Here is a 22283-nt window from a genome sequence, read left to right as displayed (position 1 = left end):
CCAAATCTCATACAGCTGACAGCCGATTGAGGAAGACATTAATGGAAAGAGTGTATGAGAAAAACTGAATTTGAGAATGGCCTTAAAAACAAGAGCCTGCCACATACCTACAACAAAAGTAAAGATGAAAGAACAACTGTCATTCTTCTACCTTATTACTTAGGATCATGTGGATTTCCATTTTTGACACTTTCTCATATATTTCTGAAAATATTAACTGTGTAGTAAAATAAATCTTATGAAACCAAAGAAATTTGAAAAGGAAAATATATACAATCTCCTCTGTTTGTTTGTTTGTTTGTTTGTTTGTTTTTGTCAGCAATGTGAAGTCTCAAAGCCTTTCAGCTGAGAGACTGTGCTATGATTATGTCGGTAAATGGAAACAAAAACAGCCAAGCATCGACTAACAGTCAGAACAGAGGGACAAATTTTTCATACAGAAATCAAAATTCATTTATCGAATAACAAAAAACTGTCAAAATTCAGTAATTCCTATGCCATGCATTAAATGAATTTTAAAAATATCTTATTTCCTCATTGGAAAGATGACTAAAGGTCTGGGGGAAGTGAGAACTATTAGTGTAAATCTGAAAACCCTGTCTTTTTTCTTCACTATTCTTTAATAAAACACACAATACATTGAAGAAAACATGTTGTAATGATTCTGGAAAAATTTTTATATTGATGGCATTACATTTTATTGAAACACAGAAATACTTCATACAGTGTTTCACTGACACTAGAGTTCTTATACTTAACACATGTATTCTTACTCAGGAACTAGACTGTCAAAAGAGCTTTGTCTGGAACAGTCAAAATGAAAAAGTTTCAAACACCCTATCCACTGGCAGTTTTACTGGTCCTATCTATGATCACCAATTTTTACAAAGAGCTCAACCCTAATTTACAAGCATTAATGCCCAGATGCCCAGAATTACCTATTATTCATGAAATTTCTTTGGCTTCCATGTTGAAATATTTGACAGTGAACATCTCTGGGAGAAGAAATTCTATTCATGGCTGCATAAATCTATGAAGAAAGTAAATTAATTTAAATTTACACAGCTGTAACAGAGTAAAGAGAAACAAGATTATAGCCTTTCAAAGAAAGAATGAAATTAAATATAGTCTGAGACAGTCATCTGAGGAACACATAAAAGAAAAGGGTTGTTTAGCAACACTAATGGGGAAGCGTTAGACAGTTAAAAAAAAAAGACCAGACTGTCGAAAGAATGGACTAGGTTACAAAAACAGTGCAGGCATTCCAGTGAATATGCAGGGACTAGCTTCACATAGTTAGCTGTTGCTAAGTGATTTTCTTTTTGTTTTGCCATGAATTGAAAAAGATAAAATATTTAAAGTGCACATTGATTCACTGATAGTTTAGCATTAATCAAGCTGTCCCACACGCAATAAACTAAATGGTCTCCCTCTAGGTCGGCAACAGAAACAAAAACAATAACAATAATGAAAAACAGAGAAAGACTGTTCTAGTGGCAGTAAGAGAAAGGGCAGCATCACTGAGATCACCTCTCTACATAATAATTGCCTGCTGTTTAGGAAAGAATGATCTACTGGAGGAAGACAGGACTTTTGTTTAACAACAGCATAGCCCAGCTATGACTCCCAGAGATTTATCCTTGCATATTTCTGAAGACACTCCTGTCTAGTTACCACAATAACCTGGGTTTTTTTTTGTTTTTTTTTTGTTTTGTTTTGTTTTGTTTTAATTGTTTATTTTTAAGTTCTGTTTGTTTCCAAGAGGAAACTCTTATTTATTACCTTCCTTCTGCATGACCTTGGTAGCTGTGTAGCTTAGGAAAGATCCATAAACTAGACCAATTAGATTACTATTTTGGAATACAGTTGATGGCATTATTAACAAGCTTGCTAAGCCTGTTTTCTGTAGCAACTGCCAAATTGATGTTCAGTAGCATCATGACTGTAATCAATTTCTTTCAGTTAACAGCAAATCCTGAATGAATCATAAAAACACAGCCCATTAAATTCCTGATTATAAATAAGTAAGTATATACTTTTTATGTGGGCAGCTCTGGAAGTAATGCCTCCTATTTTACTAGGTTGGTCAACAGAACTGGAAGTGGATGTTGGTGGTGTGGCACTAGAGGCTGAACATTTCATTACATTTTGTTCCTTTGTGACAAATGATGGCAGAGGGGCAGTCTGACAGAGGGGGTGACTGACATGGATGTGTCTATGAAGCAAAGCTGTGTCACTGAATACCTCCATGCTGAAAAAATGACACCCGCTTACATTCATCAACACTTGCTAAACATTCAAGATCAAACACTGGACATCAAACATTGGATGTGAGCACAGTGAGGCAGTGGGTTGTGAATTTCAGCAGTGGCTATAGAAATGTGAAAGACAAGCCATGTTCCAGATGGCCACGAGAATTTTAAAAGCACTGCATGGAGGCTCTTGTTCATCACTGTTGAAAATGTAACTTACCTTGGGGACAAAGTTGAAAAATACTGTTTTGTAGGTGGGAATTTGTTCTATCAAAGGTTGTTATTGTGTTCTTTGTATCTGTTGTAGTTTCCATGGAAATAAATAGAAGGCATAACTTTCAGAACAAGCTACATACAAACCCATCTACATTATCATAGAATAATGACATTAAATTTCTACACAAAATACTGTTTCATTGCCATAGCAAGTCTGCATTGAGATGTTCTCCCTTTTTAGTCCTTCTTTCCTGTTCAAAACTTAATTCTTAGTTGGAGAGAGGAATGAAGGGAGAACGCCTGTATACCTTCTGCTTCCCCATCCCTGTAGTTGTATATAAGCTTCTGAGACCTCAAATATCGTCTTATTAACACTTTCAATTTCTGTAACTCATCTAATTTTAATTGATAGTAGTAGTAGTGAGAAATGTTGCTAGCAGAAAGGCAACTAGACTGTTTCCTCTGAGAACTACCATAATCCGTGAAAAAAAGCAAAATCCCTTTGGCTCCCCATTTCAAACTATAACAGAAATAAGAAAGGCAAGGAAGACTTAAAGTTACTCAGCTAGATAGCTTCAATCCAACAAGGAAAAACAAAATAACTTCAGAAGCCTTTCTTGTTATAAAGTTCACAGTGCATAGAAGCATCTAGAGACAGAAGATTACAGACTCAAAGCAAACTACTTGTAGATTGATTAAAACAATCAATTTTCATGTTCACAAATCCTTCCCCCCCCCCTTCTCAGGTTTGCAAGGAAGAAACACCTAGGTAAAAATATGTCATTGTGCCTTTGCACTATTTCAAATGCAAGAAGAAGGGTATGAAAAAGAATATATGCATGTACCTCATTTAAATGATAATCATATTTAAACATACAAATACACATGAACCACTCTTCTAAAAAATTGTGACCTACATGTAACATTGTGGTAACTGATAAGGGAGAGAAACACTGAATAGTGTTTTTAACTTTACACTTTATGCTCAGTTCCTTCTCTAAAATGGCAGATACTGTTTACTTTAATATGTAGAGTTATGTATTTGCTGACTACTACATTTTGTGAAACTTCTCAATTTGTGAATTGTATAAACGTTGTTCAATCCAGGATCCTGTAAACTTAGTAGTATCTCTTTTACTGGTGAAAAATGACACAGCTAAAAGAACCTGTTGAAGCCGTATGAAATTCTTCAGCTTTAGATTCTGCTTTAAAGCTACTGTGGTAATTTTGTGAATTCAGGAAAAATAAAAATTAAAAAAAAAAAAAAAAAAGTGAGCTTTGCACATTCACAGACAGAATATTAATTCTTCAGGTCTAGTCCTCGAACCCTTGAGAGCAAGAGGAAGTCTAAACATGCCAATCTTCACTTGCATGGCTGTGTTTTTCATGCTTCTTTTTCACTGTGATGTATTGTAAGTAACAGTTTGAAGAACAGCTTGTATTTTTAATCTAAAGCAAACTCAGAGCAGAACAAATTTAGGATACCTTTATAGACAGTACTCTTAAGCTTTGGAGAAGGGTTTGCTCTTCCCCAAATCAAACCACTGCGACAAGAGAGGGCAAGAGTTAAGGTATCTTAACTTCTTCCCTTTTTTTTCACTAAAATTTCTGAAGTTCTTAAAGCAATCTTGACCTTCTGAAATGGGTCCCTCCATAATTAACAGATAAAAAAGTCAGATCTATGTATCAATTTATAGAAAAATTAATAGATCCAATAGGCAAATCAAAAAGAGAAAAGATATCAGGGATCAGTCTTGGATTTAGTTTGCTTTTTCAGCTCTCACTTTAATCTTCTGTCACACCTTTTTTCAACCTAAATCTTCCCTCTTTTAACTTGAAACCATTTCCCCGTGTCCTGCTATTGTCAGCCCTTTCAAAGAGTTTACTCCCCTCCTGGATGTAGGTTCCCTTCAGGTATTGAAAGGCTGCAATGAGGTCACCCCGCAACCTTCTCTTCTCCAGGCTGAACAAGCCCAGTTCTCTCAGCCTGTCCTCATAGGGGAGGTGCTCCAGCCCCCTTAATTATCTTCGTGGCCCTCCTCTGGACCCTTTCCAAAATCTCTATGTCTTTCTTGTACTGAGGGCTCCACATATGGACACAGTACTCCAGTTGGGGCCTCACAAGAGCTGAGTAGAGAGGGACAATCACCTCCCTATCCCTGCTATCCACCCCTCTCCTGATGGAGCCCAGGATCCCATTTGCTTTCTGAGTTAGCATTAGCAGTCGTGCCTTGCTTTATAATAGCAGATTCGTTCTCCAGGATTTGTCAATTTTGATTTTGCAGTTGTGCATGCAATGGCATGTGCTGTTTCCCTCCTGTCCGTTTGGAAAAATAAAAGGAATCATTTTGTCTTCCAGCTGACAAGACTGAAAACAAAACCTCTGCAGCTGATTTCATATTTTGAAGTACAAGCTGCATTATTTTCCCCCTACCACTGCATCGATTTGTTGTTGTTGTTGTTTTGTTTTGTTTTGTTTTGTTTAGGGACATTTGGATTCTTGAGATAATTTAATAAGGGACAACTCTGACTTGCTTCTTATTTTCAAAGCCTGCATTCTGCATTGAACTTTTCTGCTTTGTCTTCACCAGCTGTGAGGAAAAGACAAGTTAGGAGAAGTGAGGAAGGACTTCTTCTTTCTTACCAAAGAAGGAATGAGAAGAATGAAAAAAGAAACAAACTGCAATGAACTCCTAAGGCAGCGCAGCACCAGGGCATGAAGAAAGTGGTTGCTTTCTGAACAAGAGCAGGGGAGGAAACAGAGCCTAATGCTCAGTTGTCAAGCCTAATATTGCTGCCAAGCTTTGAACCTTAGAAGTTGTCAAGTATTTTTGCCTATTTACTGCATGAAATGACACACCAGTTCAGCCTTGCTGTTCACTGTTCTTTACTGTTCCATTTATTATTATTATTATTATTATTATTATTATTATTATTATCTCAGAAAACTTGCAACATATGAGCTTAGTTACACAGCTATGGGATTTCAGTCAGAGCTTGTTTTGAATTCTTCCTGTGCATGCAGACTGAAAAAGTGTGCCAAATACTTTAGGCTGATTAGAAGGTATTTCAAAGATGTGAATAAAGTTTGCATGAGCCATAAGGAGTTGTGAGGGAAGAGGGTCAGTATCCACAATACTAATTAGTCACAGAGTACTTGTCCTCTGAGAAAGCAAATTGTAATTTTAGTTCTGGGAATGTTTTCACATTTGCCAGTTCACATATTATGCAGTGACTCATCAAAATGGATGGTGTTAGTCATTTGCTGCTTCAGCTAACAAATATGAGAAAACATGGATTATGTTAACAATGGTTAAATGAAAATATGGTGATCTTTCCTATAGGAAAGAAAAAAGCTTTCAAGGTGTGTTTTTACGTTCCCTCTGGAAAGACAGAATAACACATTCTATATTATTAATAAATTACAACATCTCTGCCAATATAAATATCTGTGATTTTTTTTTTTTTTTTTTTTTTTTTGCATTTGAGTTAAATGATCAAAAAATTATTCTGTACAGGCAATATGGACCATTCATTCTTATGCCCTCTATTTTTGTTTCCCTTCCTAAAAACCTATTGTCAGTATTGTTCAACAGGAATTTGTTAGAGGGAATAGTGTAATTGCCTTTGTAGAATATTAGCAAAAATATGCAAAGATTGGAGATTGTCCACCTCTCCACATTATTAGCAGAGTTTTACATAACTCATAATGATCTGCAGAATATATTCTCTATTAAAATTTTGGAAACAAGGAAACCTGAAGAAAATTACTTTTTATATTTCATGAAGAAGAAACTTCAGTCCTACGAAAAAGCCACAGCTGAATTTCAGGGTAACTTGGACAACACTGTGCTTTTAGGAAAACAGAAAGGAATTGGTGCCAACCTAGAATCTGTAGGATTTTAGAAAATGTTATATGGTATTTTCCCCCACACAGGTTAATTGCAATAGGCTACCTGCGTTCTGCTGTCAGAGATGTTTGAGAGATGAAAGATAACATAATCAAATTCTAATCTAAAACATGTGTAAATCCAAATAGCTTTGAATAAAACATCCTTCATTTTATAAGAACTGAAAACCTAATGCAATGTTTTAGCAATGAATTAAAGAAAATTCCTTGATTAACTAATCCATCTTCAGAACTACTCTGAATTATTCTGTGGTAGAATTTTAACTTTATTGTTTTAAAATAACTATGTACTACCTAGCTCTTGTACAGAAATCATTATGGGTGATATTTGATAGCAGCATAGATGCATATGTGCACCTATCTGCAAACAGTCATAGTTTACTAGACAAAGAGGAAGGGAGGTGTCCAGGGTACTGAGAAATAATGAAAGAGTATGGTTACTGTCACGGGTTACCTAGATTTACCTATGCCCGCGACAGGGGGGAGCCACTCCGTAGGGCCCCCCGGGCCTGGAAAGGAAGAGAAAAAAAGGGGAATTGGGTAAAAACAGCAGCAATCTAAGGACGAAAACTTATTTTACTAAATATGATATCGGAATACAAGTTAACACAATATAACATAATATAATTGAGGCTAATAGAATGAAACAGAGAGAGAGAGTCCCCGAAAACCGAGAGGCCTACTGTGAACTCTAGGCGACATGGCTGGAATGCTTCTCACTTCCCGAGAAGTTCAAGAGAGAGAGCTCCAGCCTGGGAACGAGATTATATAGTGTCCTGGTCTCATGACTTATCCTTGACTGTGATGTTCTCTAGGATATGTAGTCTTCTGTGAAGAGCACATTCGGCAAAATCATCCATGCTTTACATGATGTTATGATGTGGAATACTGATAGCAAAATTACAAAATTACAAAACCATGACAGTTATGAAGTCCCAGAGTCATCTGTAAAGCTTATTCTTAAGACAACCATACTGACCTTAAAGCATACAGATAGAAAGCAAAATCTATACTGTGTGTTACAGGACACGCTATAAAAATGTAAATGCAATTTGAAGCATGCTTTATTAATGAATTTTTAAAACTATTGAGATCTTAAAGGAACAAAGCTGAAAGAGTTCCTGTTTAAAAACCTAAAGGATAAAATATGCATTTATAACAATAAATTATACATAAATGTGATTTATAATTTATTGGTCATAAAAATTTTATCACAGAAAGAAGAATGGGATACATGTAAATAAATTAAAAAAAAAAGTAAACTCTGTCATAAGGTGGGTGCATAAAAGTATATGAACTTGGACTTTTTTATTTTTTAATGTAGCTATTATCCAAGATGCACTCTTACAAGAGTTTCTAATAAGAATGGTAAAGCTTGGGATATTTTTTGCATTAGAAATGTAAATATATTTTTTCCTGCTTTCATAGGTAAAGCAGTGCAAAAAATGTTTTCATAATTCACATATGTTCTGTTGGGAATAGCAAACACTAAATAAAATAGCCAATTCCCATACTTAGTGTATGGGAATTGCATGGAAACGGGCAAGAAGTCCTGACTTAACCCTGTGATTTTTATAAGGTATCAGAGTTACATGACACAGATGTAACAGACTCATAATTAAAAGCAAAAGATACCTCAGAAACAGACGTTATAAAATAAGTGCTTCAGACTGTCAAAGTCTAACACACTAACCTGGGAGCAGGGCTAATGTACAGCCCTATTGTCACTCAGCATCAGCTTCTTCATCTACTTTAACACAGTGAAAATACAGGTTAGATCTATTTATATAGGTTGCTCCAAAAGTTATGTCCCTATTTATGTAGGTCACTTGGAAAGTAATGTCTCCCATTTATTTTCATGGAAACTACAACAAAGAGCACAATAACACTATTTTTCAGCATAGTTACCATTTGCTATGCATTTTCATGTGATGAATAAGAACCTGTGTGCCATGCTTGTAAAAATTCGCACTAGTGGAGGTGACCCACTGTGTCTGCCACCACTGCTGAAATGCACCACTCCTGATATTCATTTTGTCTGTAGTAATGCTTTACTGTATTAAAAAACAAACTCAGACTCAAAAGAGACAATATAAGGGCATCAAAAGATCATAATTAAACAAGTTCATTTCTTTCACAGTTCCCAGGTACTCTCTGAAGGTCAGTAATACATGATTGCCAATTTCATTTACTGTAAGAAAGCTTTATATTTTCTGTGAAGCAAAACAAACTGTTCCTTTTCAGAAAAATGTTGCTATATTGATAGGAAGTCATTTTTTCAACATCCAGTCAATCTACAGAAGCCCACATTCAAAGGTAAACTGTAAAGAGAGAAACCAATGAGAAGATATTTAGAAAGTAGGAAACTGCATATCCCTACATAAAAATCCTTTTAAAGCCAGCAGATTCTGCACAGGAGAAGAATATTCAACAAACAAGTGATAGAAATAAAAAAACTTTCAGAAAAGTACATATCATCAGGAGGACTGAAAAACTAATTTATTCCTTAGGTTATAACCAATTTTGAAATATAGGAGGTATTATTTGTTGCCAGAACTAAAATTCAGATTCTCAGAGCTTTTCAGACACTAGCTTCCAAACTGATAACCACATTTTTAATTCAGAGGCAAGTAGATATGTGGGTTGGAAGTAAACAACTAAAACACTTGCCACAATCTCAGCCCAATACTCTTTCCTTATATTTATCAGAAGCCTGTCTTGTGCTGGCCTAACCAGCTCAAATCCATATAGAAGAGGAAGAGATGAGAAAAATTCCTGTGGGAAGGGCTGTGAGAAACAAGGACTAATTTCTGTTCCCTGGGGCTGCCTTTCAACCTGGCCATTGTCCTCTGCCTGGTCCCAGATTCTGCTGAGCTGGGCACCATTCCACCCCCACCCCGATCTGAGAACAGCCTTTCTGGCCTGACCTGGACCACTGGCAGTCTGGGGATGGCCAGGCAGTGTTCCCTTCTCATCCTGGTTCACCTTGTTGTAGGCTGACAGATTAGACTTTTTTGGGGATGGAAGTCACCAGGTAGCCTTGACAGGTCCCATGACCCTCCAGACCTGGACAGGCCACCTCCAGCCATGTTGTGCCCTGGCAGGGGGTCTGGAGGAATGCTCTGGTGCCAGGTGCCATGTCATTCTCCCATGGATCCAGAAATGAACAAAAGCTGAATCTTAAATTGTCTTGGTAATTTTGATAAGATTTGATTTTTATAGTCCCGACAAGATTTCTGCACTGACATTATCTGTACTGACATTTTCTGCATTGACAGTGTGGTCAGGAATATAGTCCACAGTGCAATATGTTTTACCTCATTTTGACTTGGAAATAAGCCTGATAGAGTAAAGAATGGTATGTTAACCATCAATAGCATTACATATGTCAGAGTACATATGTCAGAGCCTATCTGGAGAAATGTGGATGTGATTGGCTCTCTTAACTAAGGATGGGAGAAAAGAATCCATAAAAGCCACAAGTTTTACTTCCATTTTGTACCCAGCATGGAGCTGACATAAGTGGCTGCAGGACCATGTATCATTTGATAGTATCTTTTCTCCAGATAGACTACTCTGCTATATTTAATACTATTGATGGTAAATATATCACTCTTTACTATTCCAATACTGACTACCTCAATAGCTTTCAGACATAAAATGCAATAAGTAAACTAGGGGAGGAAGGATTAAAACCAAAACCAACAAGCAAACAAATACAACAACAACAACAACAACAACAAAACAAACAAACAAACAAACAAACAAAAAACCCACACACACATATATATATAATCACCTTCCCAAGGAATTTATAAATAATAAAGAGAAGAGTTAGATACTAACTCATGTTTTAGGTCAGGAGTTTTCCTTTTTTATCTTGAATAAAACCTTTCTTCCTGGACTTGAGCACTCAGAAAAGGGCAGTTGGACAGTCTAGAATGCCAAAGTCTTTTATGCACATCCCTTATATAATAAAATTAATTTTGTATGAGTGTACTGTTGCAGTGCTGGCAAGTAAAGGAGAACATTAAGAAATCAAAGTGGATCTTTCACATTTTTATATACATACTCTTATTATTTTTTCATAGTTATTAGCTCTTTAAAAAGTTTAGTGTAAGTTTAATACAATTTTTACAGCATAAGAGTATTAGCATAACAGTTATTTTAAAATTTACCTTAATATCAGTGCCAACTTTATTTCAGCACTGACATACTACAATACCTATGCTATACCACTGCTGGGACTCTGTAGAGTGGTGAGGCTGCCAGTCTTGTCTAATTCTAGGCCAGGATAGGGGCAGTGCTATTGATAAATATGCATTAGGAATGGAGTGATCCTAACAAAATTAATTTTATGTGTGATATACAGACTGAAATCCAATTCTGTATGTAATCTTTAGAGAATTGATTTCTTTCTGATAAAAATGATGATGCATAATAACAAACTGTATTCGTTTGTGCTTCAAGGCAGCTTGAAGGTCTCTGTTTCAGTTACACAATATTTCTGAACTCTATGTATAATTAAATTTTTATTTTATAGTAGAAATTAATTATAAATAATTTAAAGCAGAATATCTTTTCTGAAGACAACATCTTGGCCTGCTAGAAGGCATGCCTGATAAACCAACCATGTTTGAATGTTGGGTTGAAGTAAACCATCACCATTTTGAAAGTGTCTAGTGATCTGCTTATCTGCAGTCAGTTAATCAGCAGATTATGAAGTACACAGATCTTTCTCAGGATAACTTCTTTTTTTCCTTTTCTGCCCAACATATGATTTTTTGCCATATTAATTGATTTCTACTGTAAAGGTGTAAAGGAAACTGTTGATTACAGCCCAAACCTCTGATTAACCATCTGAGGCAAGCAACAAGTCAGCTCCCGAAAGGGGTGGAGCTGGACTCCACCTCTCCCTAGATCCCATTTAAGGGCTGACCACCACTAAGGTAGTATCTCTTTCTGGAGATTGTTCCTTTGTAGAGTTTTTTTGTGGTGAGCCTCAACATTGGAGAGTATTCATCTTGACTGAAAGCCTCAGCACTGGTGAGTCTTTCCTTAGATACCCTCTGTCTATCTATTTATTCTGTAATTACAGCTATATACTTGTATTATTCCAACTACACAAAAGGACTGTTAGATGCTGTTCTAGCTGAACAACTCATTTCACCTAGGCTCTGATTTACAGTAGGCTATCTAGATGACAGCACTAATAAATCATGCATCAAATTGTTTTAATCTATACTGGAGACATAATTTGTTCTTCAGAATGTTGTGTATGCAATTCACTCATGCTTCTGTTTTGTTTGCAGTTCTGTAGCTTGCCTTGCTGTAATCATTTGCAATAATTTGGATTCTCATCAGGAAAATATACATTTTTCTTCTTAGATGTTTGTTTGTTTCTTTTCCTGTTCACAAGTTTCTGAATTGAGATGTCCTTTTATTCTGATTTTATCAGTATTCCATATCATGACATCATGCAGCAGGCTGTCTTAGTGAAAGAATGCAGTGCTGGAAAGCTGCATTTTCTTAGTCAGCCCCTGGCAGTGTCAGCTTATATGAGCACTGTCTCTCTAAGAAGATATACTGGGAAGAGATAAATTACAGTCCCCAGATGTCTCCAGTGCTCTTCATGTATTTTCCAGTTCCAGGTAAAAAAGGTAGAAGAGCACAGGGATGGGGGAGAAGACTCTCCATTTTCAGTGGCACAACATGCAGCAGGGTCAGAATTTCTCTCTCTCCCATTTGTTTGACTACCTGTAACTTCTTTTCATATCACACTGCCTTATATTGTCTTATTGTTTATAGTAAATTAGTTTTGCTTCTTTATCTTGATTGCATCCTTCATATTTCAGAAGGAAAGGTTGGGGGAAAGGAAGCCCTGTCAGTGGTGATGTAATCAAGGTCTTTCACAATCCTTTCTATCTCATCTACCCTCTGCACTGGGTTCTCCACTTTAAATCTTGCTCCCTCCATAAAACATATCCAGTAAAATTCTCTAGTGATCTCATATAACTCCTAACTGACAATGAAAATGTTTCTATTTCTAGAGGACCCTAGATCATGACTTCTGTTATAACACACTTAGTATGGAACTAAGTCGTAAGACAGGCAGGCATAGGAAAGAGTATTCTGAGGGGAGAAGAACATTGCATTTTCTGCTTTTAGGTATTATTATAATAACATGGACTGATGGTACATGAACCTGTGATGTGAATATATCTTGTATTTCCATGGTTGACAAGGGTTGTTGTGATCTGCTGTTGCTCTCCATGTTAAGTTTAAAGTTAAGTTTAAAGAAAATTTTCTATCTACAAACATTTGTTTTTTGTGTTGTTTTTCTATTATTTATTCAAAAACTTTGTGTTTTTCTCTACTCTGGTTTCCTTATGCTAGAATAATAGCTACATTGTTTCTTCCTTCTTAATAAATGAAGTGTTACAGTACCCCTTCTCAGTATTTTCCTAGCCATTCATTCATATATAAAATGTACTGTGGTGCGTAACTCATATAGTCAAACACACACCTGCCCACATATAAACTTAGAAGATATACAATTAAAGGCCATATCTTCAGGATAAAAACAAAAAAACAAAAAACATTATTTTTCATGTTTTTTCAGTCTTAGACTTCAGAATATGAATGTTCTTTCACTGAAAATGACTAATTTTGGGTAGGCCTTCAACAAAGTATCATTCTCAAAACCAAAACAACAAAAAAATCCCAAAATATTCTCATTACTTTAGATATGTAGTTATAGTCTAAATAGACTTACATTTCTTTGCAGGTTTGTGTGTGATCATCTTGTATTCTGTAATTCCCTTCTTCCTATTCACCTGAAGAAAGGTCAGTTTGCAACTCAAAATGGAGTCATTAGTTATGTCATTTCACAGGAGAAGCTGGGTTCCCTAGTATGATGAGTTATCATCAGCTGTGGTTGATGAATCTGCACATTCCTTCCTCTGAACAAATCACAGCTTTCATATTAAATTACAACAGGAATAAAACATACAAATAAGGAAAGCTTAGGTGAATGCCTAACATACAATCAAATATGGTTATGTTTTTCACAATCTAGCAACAAGAAATGAGCAGTAGTTTACAAGGGGATCTGTTAAGCCATGCAGTTTTATCTCAAAGAACAATGCCAATTTCTCAAGCCACTGATTCATGTCCCAGTCCTTCCATCTCAAAGGACCATTAAAGTCTATGAAAATAGCAGTTATTACTTCAGATCTTTCTGATATGTGCATCCAGAAGAACTATGTTGTTGCTGGGTATTTTATTTCTTTTTACATGTATAAATTTATGAATATGTATATCAAACATAGGAATGCTGAACCTATAGTTTAGCCAGTAAAACTTGTTTTCCCAACAATTAATTTCTGGTTAAATAGGTAAGATACAAGTATAGTTGATACCAAATTAAAAGTGACTAACAATACCATGTTGTATTGACAATTCAGTTCATGTTTGGTTTTAGTTCAATCCCAGGCTTCCTCAAATTACAGTTCATTTTAGAAGTGCTTTCCCTTTCGAAGCATCTGGTCGACATGGCTGGGTTCAGTGCTTTCCATGTGCGGCAGAAAGCTTCACTAACCTTTCATAAAGCTGCTAGCAGGGCTGAGTTGGAAAACACTGCTTACTTACTTGTTTTGGCATATGTTTGCAGTTGAAACTTGGAACAGGATAAATCCCTGAAGGTTGCACTAGCAACAAAAATGCCTGAGGAAGAAGAAGCGAAAGTGAGGAGATAAAGTGACTGGCAGAGCAAGAGGGTTCTGAAAGCATGCATTAAATATTAGGTGAGATATATTTGCAAATGATTCTCATGAGCTCGCCCATGTGGCAAATTCTCATGTACTGACTTGAAAGTTTCCCATGAATGCGTTTTTTAATCTAAAGTAAAATCTCTTATAAAAAATCTTCTATTTAGAGTGTGAGAAAGTTTTGCTTTGTTCTAAAATAAAGCTCAGCCTTTATCTTTACCTCCGTACCTTGAAAAGATTAATTGCTAACAGGCTGCTCAGGAGCTGCAAAGAAGCTCTTTGGCTACATTTCAACGTTTTGACAGTGTTCAGATGTTGTAGTAGTTCTGCATTGTATTTCAACAGATGAGTATGTTACTTACCATACACAAAGGGTAAACTTGTTCAAACTTTAATTATTTTTTTTTCTGTTGACATAACTAAAGAAATCAATGAGCATATATATCTATTTTTCTGACTTACCTCCAGACTGTTTTTATTCTGAACATAATGAGGCCAGCTTCATGCAGTGGAAGTGTTGTATCAAGTCATGAGAGGCATGTGTACCTCAGCCCGCTATCATTACCGCACATACTTTTTTGGCTCCTTATGTTTGAAGCACCTTTTCTGTGTTCAAATAAGAAGTTCCTTCTAAGTTTACAGTTCTGGAGGATTTTATTTTCACCTTATTTTTAACTTCAACTCTACTTATATTTTTAAGTCTTTCATTAATATTATGTTTCCCCTTCATCAATTTCTATGGCTATATGCTTTGTTCAGTTTTTTTTCCTCCTTCTATTATTTATATACATTGCAGTGCTTCTTCCTTCCCACTTTTTTTCTCAAGTTTTTATAGATTTTATTCTCCATTTATCATTCACATTCTTACTTCTTAAGGACTCATTCACCTTAATTTGGTGCAGTAGGAGGACTTCAGTGTGGTAAGCCTACTGTTTTAAAGAGCAGGTAGTGGCAAATAACAAATAATTAGTAGAAACTGTATTGCAAATGGTGATCTTTGATAACGGAGCCAGGAAAATAGCAGCATGCAAATACTACAGTTATTGCTCCTAGTGAATTCAATGCAATTCTTGAAGGGTAGGATGGAAGGAAGTTTGGTTTAAACATGTAACATTTTAATAAGTGGTAGCCTTCTAAAACTTCAGCTATGTCAGAAAACATAAATTTTTCAGAATCACAAAATGATTAAGCTTGGAGGGGAGCTCTGTAGCTGATGAGCCCACAGCACATTTCTGGTTCTGAAAGGTGCCTAGTAGCTGCAATGATACAGCCCATGGAGAAACAAGCTCTGGAAGTGTGTAAGGAAAAAGGGTATTTTTCAACTTCTGAATATACCTTGCCATAAAATAGTGAAACATTCTGGAATCTGACCATACTAATACTTTGTCAAATAGCGATAGGACAGGGGGGAATGCTTTTAAAGTAAAAGAGGAAAGACTCAAGTTAGGTGTTAGGAAGAAATTCTTGCCTCAGAGTGTGGTGAGGCACAGGCTGCGCAGAGAAACTGTGGGTAACCCACTTTGGAGGCATTAAAGGCCAGTTTGAATGGGGCTTCAGGCAACCTGGTCTGGTACAGAGGATGGCATCATTACCTGTGGCTTTGGGAATGGAACTAGGTGATCTTTAAGACCACTTTCAACCCAACTCATTCTATTTTCTTGAAAACATCTAGTGTAACATTTTGCCCAAGCAAGGTCAGTTAGAGCAGGTTGTCCAGCGCAATGCTCACTTGAGCTCTAAATACCTCCAAGACTGAGAATGCCAAAGCCTCTTTAGGAATCGTGCTCAGATTTAAAAAAAAAAAAAAAACACAAAAAAACACTATTGCATTTTTTCCCCCTCTTTATTTTCAGATAGAATTTCATATTTTAACAATCCTTATCACTTGACATCTGCCATAAGAGCCTGGCTCCCTCAACATTTATTTTTTTTCCAATCAGCTTTTTACTTACCTTGAAAAGATTTCAGGCTGGAGAAGGCTCAGTTGAGGAGTCTCAGCAATTTGTCTCTCTGGAACATAAGAAAGTTGCTGAGGCCTTACTGGATTTGCTCCACTATGTTTTATCTGTTTTTTTCCATAACTCTGGATCACAATAGTCTGCAGGCAAACTACTGGAATTCCCAATACACCAGTAATTTGCTAACTACTAATTTCTAGTTCAACTTTATTTTTATTTTTTTTTTAATACAATAATAGTAATAATGCAGATGTAGGTCAATGATTTTAAAACATCCCAATCTAAATCTTATGTCTATGCATTCAAGCTTATAAAAATTTTTGCAGTTAATATTTTGGTACTTTTAGATGACCTGCAAGGAATGAAAAGAACTACATACCATGCTCAATGTGCATACTGAATACTTTCTTATGGTTCTTTTTTCTGCCAGTAAACTTCTTGGTATCCATTTTACAATCAGATTTGAATTATTTTTACATCCAAAATTCTGCACTGACTTCCTGTAAGCAACTCTTTACCTACATTGAGCATATGCATCCTTTTGAAGATGCTTTTAAAACAAGACCCATTGTCCTTAAGATACTGTACCTGTAAATGTAACTTCAGGCATGGCTGGAGAGTGCTTTACAGTGTGGAATGCGAGCGCTCAGTGGGCCACTTTTGGTAAGCAGAACTGGCGCTGCGGGATGAACCCTTACAGACCCTTGTGACACAAGGCAGCTTAATATGCAATGAGGCACTCCCAAACAAACCACATGCATGCTGCCTGTGGGCTGTCTACAGGCTATCAATGTAGAAGGCAGGTGGATGTTTCAGGCAGAGTGCCACGCTCACATCTACTCTTTCAGACTGAAACTACTGGTGGGATTATGTGCAGGCATGGGGTCTGCCAAACCACAACTCACAGCAAGTTCAGAACAAAAATAACCACTTTTTTTTTTTTTCTTTTGTTTCTAATTCTCATAGTTACAGGAAAAGCTTAGAAATATGTGACTGAAGGTTGGTCTTAAAGCTTAAAAGCAGAGACAAAAGAAAAAGTAGTGCTAGGCTCTTTGCTGTTATTTTAAAATCTCCTGCTATTCTGGCACTTGATGTATGGCTTTTGAACATTCAGTCTTGACAATATAGTAAACACTTCACCCTTTTTGTCACCACAGGATCCAATATACTTTCCAATTTTGAACTTGTACTAGGAAAAAGGGTAACTAAAATACATCCCCACTATAGGACAGTGGTCCTCAGAAAGGGCTTTGTATACCCTGGGGTTTCACAAAGAGCTTCACTGAGTGCTAAGAAAAACTATATATACTTATATTTAATTTTGAAAAATAAGAACAGAATTAAACCAAATAATAAACATCTAGAAGCCTCTTTTGACATTTCTTACTTTGCAGTGAAAGACAAAAATCCACATATCATTAGTAAACACTTGTTCCTCTTATCATTGTAGACTTGTCTGAAATGATGCAATGAAAACAATACTAATACAAACTAGGATGTATTTTTTCTATCAGCAAATAATGTTGGAAGATGCATAGAAAGAAAGACTTGTTGCAGGTTTGAAAAAAAAAAGAATGTCACAGCAAATTATGCAATGTGAGAGGTTTGCTGCACAGTTGGCTAAAAGTGAAGATGTTTCTAACATTTCTCAGTTTATGGTATTTGCTAGGTTCTGTTCCAATATTGTATTACATGTAGATCAAATGCTGCATGAGCCACTAAAAGAAAGATGTACTGGAAAAGACATATTCTCCATGCTAAATGGAGAATACCATTCAATACCTTGAACAGATTTCTTGGTTGAAGCTGATATGTTACTGTGTTCTGGATTTTTGTTTCTTTGTTTGTTTGTTTTTTATGAGAACAGTTGTGACAACACACTGGCATTGTTTCCTGCTTCTCATGCTGCACTGCCAGCAGGAGCTGTGGGTGCACTGGGAGATGGGGGAGACACAGCCAGGATGCCGTATACTATATGGTGTCATGCTGAAAAAGGGAGGAGGTGGGCAGGAATTTTTAGACTGATAGCATTTGCTTTCCCAGCAGTCTGCTACACACAATAAGCCCTGTTTTCTCAAAAGTGGCTGAGCGTGTTCCTGTTGATGGGAAGTAGCAAATGAGTTCCTTGTTTTGCTTTGTTCATATGAATAATGCTGTTGCTTTATGTGATAAACTGTCTCAACCCACAAGTTCTCATACTTTACTTTCCAATTCACTCACACATTCTACCTGGAGATAGTGATTGAGTGGTTGTGTGGTGCTGGGGTTTGACCAGAACAAAGTTGAAATAGATTTGTAGCATCATTCATGGGCAAGCTGATGCAGCAAAGAAATTCAAGTGAGGAGTGCACGAAATGCTATTGAATTTCACTGATGTGATAAAACCTATCCAAATAAAACACTTAAATAGTATAATCTTCACAATATTTCCAATGAGATAGGAAGAGACAAAGAAAATGTTTTGCAGTACATTGTTTTGCAGGTTACCTCATAGCAAAGTGCTTAAAATGGTTGTCAAAATTAAAGATATTTTTCCTTTTACAAAATAAAAGTGTTCCAATTTGTTGACCTCTTATCTGATGTCAGACCACCATCTCTAGTTTCTTACATGGCAGATACAAAATTATATATATAAAAAATAAACAGACAATGCATTTCTTCAAGGTAAATGTGATAAAGCAAGCAGGGAGAGAGCATTTGCCTCCCAATTAAACCCATGTTATGGTGACATTTTTTAATTGGACGTTTGGGATTGTTTTCATAATTACGTGATTTAGGTAAAACAATGTATGCCTCCTAAAATATTACATGATTGTTTAAACACTGCAAATGAAGCATTCCTTTCATTTGTGTCTACACATTTTTGTGAAATAAAATTTTCAGTTGAGATGAATGTTAAAACCAAGTATCAAAATAAACAGATTAGATTGAGACCTTCAGATTGTGTATTAAAACATGACTTTAAAAGTAACAAAGCACACATATTCAATGACATTATTTGCACTATTAGTATTTTTAAGTGAATGCTAAAAGAATTTTTGGACTGTAAATTAATAATTTTTATTTCAAGAAATATTGTTTATTTCACCTTTATCTCATTCCTTCTAAATTTCTGTTTTAACCCATATTTTTTACTGTACATATAAATTATAAACATGTACTACTGTCATAAACATACATGAGCTGGCTTGCCTTTTCCCTCCTCAAAATATCATAGACAGAGTTTTGTGGGCAGAAAGTTTGGGGGCCACTGCTACAATCCTATACAACTTACGCCCACATTATTTTACTGTTAACATAGATTTTACTGTAAATATAGCTTTTTATTTATAGTAATATATTAAATATATATATATCAAATGAAATAACATTTAAAAAACTAAAAACCCCACCCCCCTCTCTTCAGGAAGTCCCTTAAAGCTCTTTAGGAATCTCAACATGAGTACCTGTGTTTTTGTTTTCAGCCCTTGGTTGGCATAGAGGCAAAGGCAGAAACACACCTTAGGGAGATTAGTCTCCTTTGAATTAAAGTTCAAGTAATAATACATACATAATGTTTTAAAACTTTCAGTAACTGATAATGACCAAGTACTTCTATTTATCGTGCTTTCTTTCAGCTGCAAAGATATTTCAGGGTTTTTGAAATTCATCAGTGTCCCAAGAGAAGACCCTTCTAAAACACCACATCAAAATAAATGGAGAGTACACTGAATGAAGTGCAAAATAAAACAACAACAACAAAAAAAAAAGAAACAGAAAGGAAGACTGTGGAATCTTTTTAAATATGGAAAACTGATGATAGAATCAACTTGCTAAAAGTAGCAATATTGCTAAAAACAATGAAAACCTGGGTTATGAAAAGAAGGAATTGTTAATAGAATGTTTTAAACTCTAAAATCTGTAATCAATTTTGTAAACAGACCAAGATCTATTAAGAAATTCTGCATAGCACAATACTGCACACTTACATAGAACACAAGCCTTTTAACTCTCTCACATATTAATAAGTTACAACATATAAGAACACTTCAGGCAAAAAGGAAGAGATCTGTTTAACATCCCAGAAATGGTAAAATTCAAAGGAAAATAAAAAAAAAAGAAAAAAGAGTGGGACATCAACCACTGTGTTTTTTTGTTCCTCAGGGTGAGGAAAAAGATTTATCTTCGCTCTTAGCCAAGTAAGTACAAACTACCTATGATCCTCTGTCCTTAATTTTTCCTCTACTGTAGTTTTCATTTGGAGCTAAACTGATTTCACTTTTTCCACTGAACTGCCTGTCACACTGAGCCTGCTGTCAACAACACTTCTATAGCCCATTCTATGGAGTCACTCTCCATCCATTTGTTTCCAAGCCTTTGCCTGTACCCAGAACTACTGTGTCTCAGGTGCTCATTATTTTCCTTTGTTGAACTTCATGCCAGTGCTGATAGCCCAGTGCTCCACTCTGAAAGGCCTCTCATCCTGCAAGGGAATTAAAAGCACCTCCCAGTTTACTATCATCAAACATGGTGAAGATGCACTCCTTTCTTGCATTTGGATAATTAATAAAAATTTTGATCAGAACAGACTGTAGAAGTTGGAACACCACTAGTAAATGACCATTGAGCAGATGTAGCTCTGCTTGCTACAACTCTTTGAGCTCTACTTTTGAGTCAGTCCATCACCCAGCAAAGCAGGAAGCTGCCTGAAGTGAATCATGTTTGGACCCCCAGACTTCAGGAAGTTAAGCTGATACAGCTGTTCCCTTACAATATTGGTGACCACAGAAATCACTTTTCCTTTATTCGTGGTCCTTCAACTCAGGAATGGGCAGCATAAGATCTGTTATAATCTGATTATGTTTTAATACAGTATTAAAAACTTTTAATAAGTATTAAAAACAGAGGCAAAAATGGAATAAATTGCATTTACTTTTTCCTCATTCTTCTCTTTTAGGTGAAGATTTCTTTCAAGTATCAGACCAGCATTTTCCTTTGATCACCTCTTTCTATTTACAAACTTGAAAAAGCCTTTTGTTGTCGTTGTTGTCTGTCTGAGATCATACTGGCCAGCATCAACTCAAACTAAGCTTTGGCTTTTCTTCTTTTCTCCCTGTAGAAACAAACTGCCACTGTGTACTCTCCTTGTGAAGCCAGATCGTGCCCCTGAAGGTCAAGATTTCTTTTTCTGACCTGGTTCCTGGTTCCCCGTTCACCAGGCCAGCCTTTTACCTCACTTAGCTTGACTTGTGGCACAACGGGATTGACTGCTCCTTGGTTTTTAAAAGGCAATTCTTGAAAAGCAACCAGCTATCATGGAAGATGAGAGACTGGAGTAAAGTCTCAGGTAATGCAGTATCCATATGGGCCAGCCTGGTTCCTGGGAAGAAGTAACACCACCCCTTAGATAAAACTCTTAATCAGAAAAACTGAAAACCTTACAGCTGAAGGAACAAGTCAGGTATCTAACAGTTCTTTAAGAAAATTTCTGAACAGAGGGGAGGAAAAATAAAAGAATAATAGGAAAGGTAATAGAAGATTTTTGTGTTACTAAAGATGGATACTGTAAATAATATGTGGGTCTCCAAAAAATAAATAAATAAATAAATAAATAAAATATTTGTATGTATTGCTCAGAATGCTTTAGTTTCTGCTACCATTGCAAATTACAACTAGCAGTAAAAAGTAAAAGGCACATGAATATCTAATTAAAAAAAAAAAGCATTAATTAGAATGATATGGCATGAGTAAAAGGCACTGTGGTAGTAGTCATGGAAAAATGCAAATTACTTCAAAGTAGGAAGTACCTTATCCATATCACAAAAGCACAGAGATCATTCTCACTAAGTAAGAATGAACTGGCAATATAAAAACAAATAGCTTTCTCTCCAGTCTGGTTGTCTGCATCATACTTTTTGACAAAAGTGTTCTGAATGTTAGCTGTGGTCTTAACTGTTGTAAAAGTTAGTCTGCTTAGCTTTTGATTGGAGAACCAATGTCTTGACTCTTAACTCATCACTACAGAATTTATGCTACTACATGGGATTAAGCAGATGATCTTTGCTGCAGAAGAAGATTACACTACAAAGTTCTAATTTGTTTTTTATTTTTAAATTCCCTGACACTCTTCAGAGAAAAACACTTGGTCTGCAAGAGGTAAACACAATACCTCCTTTTAGCATTTTCCAGATCGACTCAC

At 36.0% G+C, this 22283-nt stretch overlaps 1 long non-coding RNA gene across 1 annotated transcript; it reads left to right on the top strand.

The window, feature by feature from the left end:
* Positions 1–11215: 11215 nt before the first annotated feature.
* LOC116654246 lies at positions 11216–21601 on the top strand. The gene is made up of 3 exons (XR_004309302.1): positions 11216–11424; positions 14051–14183; positions 21204–21601. It is a non-coding gene; the product is annotated as an uncharacterized LOC116654246 (long non-coding RNA).
* Positions 21602–22283: the final 682 nt, after the last annotated feature.

This window comes from Coturnix japonica, chromosome 1 (genome assembly GCF_001577835.2).
Source record: "Coturnix japonica isolate 7356 chromosome 1, Coturnix japonica 2.1, whole genome shotgun sequence".
In the NCBI taxonomy this organism is placed as follows: domain Eukaryota; kingdom Metazoa; phylum Chordata; class Aves; order Galliformes; family Phasianidae; genus Coturnix; species Coturnix japonica.
Note: the sequence above shows the minus strand (reverse complement) of the source record. Positions and strands in the feature narration are given on the sequence as shown.